This window comes from Triticum dicoccoides, chromosome 6A, assembly GCF_002162155.2.
Source record: "Triticum dicoccoides isolate Atlit2015 ecotype Zavitan chromosome 6A, WEW_v2.0, whole genome shotgun sequence".
In the NCBI taxonomy this organism is placed as follows: Eukaryota; Viridiplantae; Streptophyta; class Magnoliopsida; order Poales; family Poaceae; genus Triticum; species Triticum dicoccoides.
Window position 1 is genome coordinate 389,067,221 of NC_041390.1, and position 6,294 is coordinate 389,073,514.

Consider the following 6,294-nt stretch of genomic DNA (forward strand, 5'->3'; position numbering starts at 1 on the left):
CGTTGTTTAGCATCAAAATTAACCTTCTCCGAAGATGGAAGAGGCAACAAATCAATAGGTGCACGAGGTAGGAAACCATACACAACTTCAAAAGGGCACATCTTAGTAGTAGAATGCAATGAACGATTATAAGCAAATTCAATATGAGGCAAGCATTCCTCCCACATTTTCTTATTACTCTTCAAAACAGCCCTAAGCATAGTAGACAATGTTCTATTGACTACTTCAGTTTGGCCATCAGTTTGGGGGTGACAAGTAGTACTAAAAAGCAGTTTAGTCCCCAAGTTAGCCCATAAACATCTCCAAAAGTGGCTAAGAAATTTAGTATCACGATCTGAAACAATAGTATTTGGCACACCATGCAAGCGAATAATTTCACGAAAGAACAAATCAGCAACATTAACAGCATCATCGCTTTTATGACATGGTATAAAGTGTGCCATTTTCGAGAATCTATCCACGACAACAAATATGCTATCCCTCCCCTTCTTTGTTCGAGGTAAACCTAAAACAAAGTCCATAGATATATCCTCCCAAGGAACACTAGGTACAGGCAAAGGCATATATAAACCATAAGGATTGAGTCGTGACTTAGCTTTTTGACATGTAGTGCATCGAGCAATAAAACGCTCAACATCCTGTCTCATCTTTGGCCAAAAGAAATGTGTAGCAAGTACGTCCTCCGTCTTCTTCACGCCAAAGTGTCCCATTAATCCTCCTCCATGCGCCTCCTGCAACAACAAAAGACGAACGGAGCTAGCTGGAATGCATAGCTTGTTAGCACGAAACACAAATCCATCGTTAACGACAAACTTGTTCCACATTCTTCCTTCTTTACAATTCTGCATTACATCTTTAAAATCAGCATCATGCACATATTGATCTTTGATGGTCTCCAAACCAAATATTTTGAAGTCAAGTTGTGAAAGCATAGTATAGCGACGAGACAATGCATCAGCAATAACATTTTCTTTTCCCTTCTTGTGTTTAATGACATAAGGGAAAGTCTCAATGAATTCAACCCATTTAGCATGTCCACGATTCAGTTTAGCTTGACTTTTAATATGTTTCAAAGATTCATGATCAGAATGTATAAAAAACTCTTTGGGCCATAAATAATGTTGCCATGTTTCTAAAGTCCGAACAAGAGCATATAATTCTTTATCATAAGTAGAATAATTCAGACTAGGCCCACTCAATTTTTCAGAAAAGTATGCAACAGGTTTGCCATCTTGTAATAACACACCTCCTAATCCAATTCCACTAGCATCACATTCAAGCTCAAAAGTCTTATTAAAATCAGGAAGTTGGAGTAAAGGAGCATGTGTCAACTTATCTTTCAATACCGTGAAGGCTTCTTCCTGTGCGGTACCCCAAACAAAAGGCACATCCTTCTTTGTAAGCTCGTTGAGAGGTGCAGCAATGGTGCTGAAATCTCTCACAAAACGCCTATAGAATCCAGCGAGGCCAAGAAAACTCCTCACTTGTGTGACCGTTTTGGGCTGCGGCCAACTCTCAATAGCTTCAATCTTGGCTTTATCAACTTCAATTCCCTGTGGAGTAACAACATAGCCAAGAAAAGATACTCGGTCGGTGCAAAAGGTGCACTTCCCAAGGTTACCAAATTTCTTTTGGCCAAAGGTGAAGAAGACGGAGGATGTACTTGCTACACATTTCTTTTGGCCAAAGATGAGACGGGATGTTGAGCGTTTTATTGCTCGATGCACTACATGTCAAAAAGCTAAGTCACGACTCAATCCTCATGGTTTATATATGCCTTTGCCTGTACCTAGTGTTCCTTCGGAGGATATATCTATGGACTTTGTTTTAGGTTTACCTCGAACAAAGAAGGGGAGGGATAGCATATTTGTTGTCGTGGATAGATTCTCGAAAATGGCACACTTTATACCATGTCATAAAAGCGATGATGCTGTTAATGTTGCTGATTTGTTCTTTCGTGAAATTATTCGCTTGCATGGTGTGCCAAATACTATTGTTTCAGATCGTGATACTAAATTTCTTAGCCACTTTTGGAGATGTTTATGGGCTAAGTTGGGGACTAAACTGCTTTTTAGTACTACTTGTCACCCCCAAACTAATGGCCAAACTGAAGTAGTCAATAGAACATTGTCTACTATGCTTAGGGCTGTTTTGAAGAGTAATAAGAAAATGTGGGAGGAATGCTTGCCTCATATTGAATTTGCTTATAATCGTTCATTGCATTCTACTACTAAGATGTGCCCTTTTGAAGTTGTGTATGGTTTCCTACCTCGTGCACCTATTGATTTGTTGCCTCTTCCATCTTCGGAGAAGGTTAATTTTGATGCTAAACAACGTGCTGAATTGATTTTAAAAATGCATGAGTTAACTAAGGAAAACATTGAGCGTATGAATGCCAAATATAAACTTGCTGGAGATAAGGGTAGAAAACATGTTGTGTTTGCACCTGGAGATCTTGTTTGGTTACATTTGCGTAAGGATAGATTTCCTGATTTGCGCAAATCAAAGCTCATGCCACGGGCTGATAGTCCCTTTAAGGTGTTAGAGAAAATAAATGATAATGCATATAAACTTGAGCTGCCTGCAGATTTTGGGGTTAGTCCCACTTTTAACATTGCAGATTTGAAGCCTTATTTGGGTGAGGAAGATGAACTTCCGTCGAGGACGACTTCATTTTAAGAAGGGGAGGATGATGAGGACATCAATACAATTGTTACACCCACAGCCCCTGCTGCTATACATACTGGACCAATTACTAGAGCTCGTGCACGCCAACTAAATTACCAGGTACTTTCGTTTCTTGGTAATGATTCTAATGTTCATGAGAATATGATGCTGCCTAAATTGGATACATTTGTTTTGCTTACAAATGAAGGGCCTAGCTTGGAGAAGGATGAACATTGGAGCAAGAACAAGCATGGAGATGATGGCATGCGCAAGGGGAACAAGAACGGAGTTACAAGTGATGATTTCAGGACTTTGAAGCCACCATAATGGGTGCATGAAGCCTTGGACGAAATATACAAGATGCCACTTCATAAATTTCGTCCCGAGGCTATTTTAGGTGCTGCGTCACCTTATTATTGGGCCAGGCCCATGTAATTTCGAAATACATAAGTATAGGCTATTTTTAGAGTCCGTATGTGTGGGGAAACAAGAGATAGGGTTGATTTCGGACCCCTCCACCAAGGGCCACGAAATTCCCCCCTCTTCCTCCGTATATACAGCCCTTAGGGCATCGTTTAGACTTTGGGTTTTGTTTAGATTAAAAGTTCGCCATAGCTGCAACTTCGCGTACTTCGTTTGTGTTCAACGACCAGACAAAGGCGTCACAGAACCCCACCTTGATCAATAAAGCTTTCATCTTATATTCGCAATATCCAGATTGCAATCTTAGTTTCTTGCTTGTTCTTCGTTTGCTCGCAGGAAACAGACCCTCGTGGTCAGGTTGATCATGCTCCGGCGTGGTCAATAACCTCTCGGAGTTGGTTTAGCGATTGCTAAGGCGCGACGTCCTCGCACGTTCGTAGTCGGATCGTCAAAGTCGATTTCCACCAAAGCGAAATCCATCATCTCATCGAAAGACGGGACACCTCCGCCTCTATTATTAAGTCGATCTGATGCTCAATCCCTCGAATAGGCGGTAATCCCGGTGGCACGTCTTGTGGAAAAACGTCAGCGAACTCCTGCAAAATGTTAGTGACAGCAGGAGGCAAAGAGGAAGGCACGTCCTCGAATGAAAATAATGCCTCTTTGCACACAAAAGCATAGCAAACAGATTTGCTGAAATCTAGCTCATCAATATCAGATTTGGTGGCAAATAAACATGCACTTTTCAATTTAATTTCGGAAGCAACACTAGATGGTTTATTATTAGGCTTCATTTGTTGCTCAAATTCTTTTGCCACAATCTGATTTTCACTCTTATTCTTCTCCTGTTGTGTTTTATTAGCTCTATTAATATCATCTTTCAAAATGGAATCAGGAGTCATAGGAAGCAAAGTAATATTTTTATCCTTATGAACAAGAGTATAGTGATTGTTTCTACCATGGTGTACAGAATTTTTATCAAATTGCCATGGTCTACCAAGTAATAAGGAACATGCTTGCATAGGTACCACATCACAATCAACATAATCAGCATATGTAGAGATACTAAAATGCACACGAACAGTACGTGTTACCTTAACCTTGCCGCTGTTGTTGAACCATTGGATGTAGTAAGGATGTGGATGTGGTCTTGTGGTGAGAGAAAGCTTCTCCACCATCTCCATGCTAGCCAAGTTGTTGCAGCTCCCTCCGTCTATTATGAAGCGCACAGAACGTTCCTTCACAACTCCCTTGGTATGGAACAAATTGTGCCTCTGATTTTGCTCAGCTTGTGTGACCTGCACACTCAAAACACGTTGAGCAACTAAACATTCATACCTGTCAGCGTCTTCAGGAGCCATGTATTGCGTCTCATGATCAGAATCATCTCCACCATGTTCTTCACGTGTAATAAGAGCCAATGTCTCCTCATCATAGTCACTAGCGGACTCATATCCACCATCCGCCGTAGCAATCATCACACGCGGAGATTTGCATTCCCTCGCATAATGACCTCCTCCCTTACAACGACGACAAATAATATCACTTGTGTGCCCTGTTGATGCCATGGAAGAAGAAGAACGCTGTGCAGGCCCCGCAGGTGCGCTCTTGGCAGATAATGGTGGTTGTGCCTGTTTTCGTGTATCACGGCTGGAGGTGGCACCGGATGGAGGTGCTGGTGCAGTTGAAGTAGAAGATGCACGTGGTGTCCATGATGAAGGTCGGCCTGCAGAAAAATTAGTTCGCCCCAATGCTTGTCGATCCTGCACTTCACGTTCAGCTTTACAAGCAAGATGGAATAAACGAGTGATATTAGTATACTCCTTATAGTCTAAAATGGTCTGAATCTCTCTATTTAATCCACCCAGAAAACGTGCAAGCATAGCTTCATTCTCCTCAACAATACCACATCTAATCATGCCAGTTTGTAATTCCTGATAATATTCTTCTACAGAATTTTTCCCTTGTCTTAAACGCTGCAATTTTTGAAGCAATTCACGTTGATAATATGGTGGAACCCAACGCGTACGTATAGCAGTTTTCAAAGCAGCCCAAGTAGTTGGAATAGGATATAATCTACAATGTTCAGACCACCATACACATGCAAAACTAGTGAAAGCACAAACAGCAGCAGCAACTCGTCTCTCCTCAGGATATTGTAAACATGTAAATCGTTGTTCAGTTTCTAACTCCCAAGTAAGATATATATCAGGAACATATCTACCCTCAAATGGTGGAATATTCAATTTCAGTTTAGGAATATGGACATCATCGCGTACCTGAGGTGGTGGTGCAGGCCTACCATGACGAATATATACCTGAGGTCGACCTGCTGGTGGTGGTGCTGGTGGCTGCTCGTAGATCTGATTTTGATCAACCTCATCCTCATAATCACCCGCATACTCATCATCCTCCTGGGTACCAGCAGGAGCAGTAGCAGGAGCCAAAGAAACACCAACAGCAGTAGCAGCGGCACCAGAAGTTTGTCTTGTCTCAATAGGAACACGCTGTGCTCGTCCATACTGATTCGGAAGGGGGTGTAGTTGTTGATTTTGCAGAGGTGCGACAGGTGCAGCCGGTGGTGGAAGACGCGCAAGCAGTTCATTAAATCTGTTATCGAGCTTTGTTTCGAACGTCTTCTCAAGGCCAGTGATCTTCTCCATGGCCTCTTCAAAATTGTTCAGCACATCTTGTAACTGTTCAGTCATCATTTGCTGAAACTTATCATGAAGCTCCTTGTTCGAGAAGTTCTCCCAGTCAATCTCGTCGGCTTGTGATCCTGGCATGGTTAGCAGCAATAGAAACACACAAGAATATGATCCTACAGACTACTAAGAAGTGGTGGTGGTGTATCACAAATCCGTCAAGCAAATCTCAAATTCTTACCAGTTCTTACCCAGCAGCAGGCGGTGATCGGCAACCGTTGTAGTCAAAAACTCTCAAAGCTTGGATAGAGCGATTACCAGGGAGAGTCGAACACACGACGTAGATGTATGTGGAGCTGGGAAGGCTTATAGTATGGTAGAAAAAAGGGTCAGCAATAATCAATTCAGAGATGCAAAGTTGAATAAACGCTCAACGACGGTACTGTGCTGGTCCTAGGCTAGACTGTGCTAGAGACGCGAGCCTAGAACACCAACAAAATCACGGCGCGGCACGTAAACAAGGGAAAAGCACACTCTGAATTTTTTTTTCGCTCTTTTT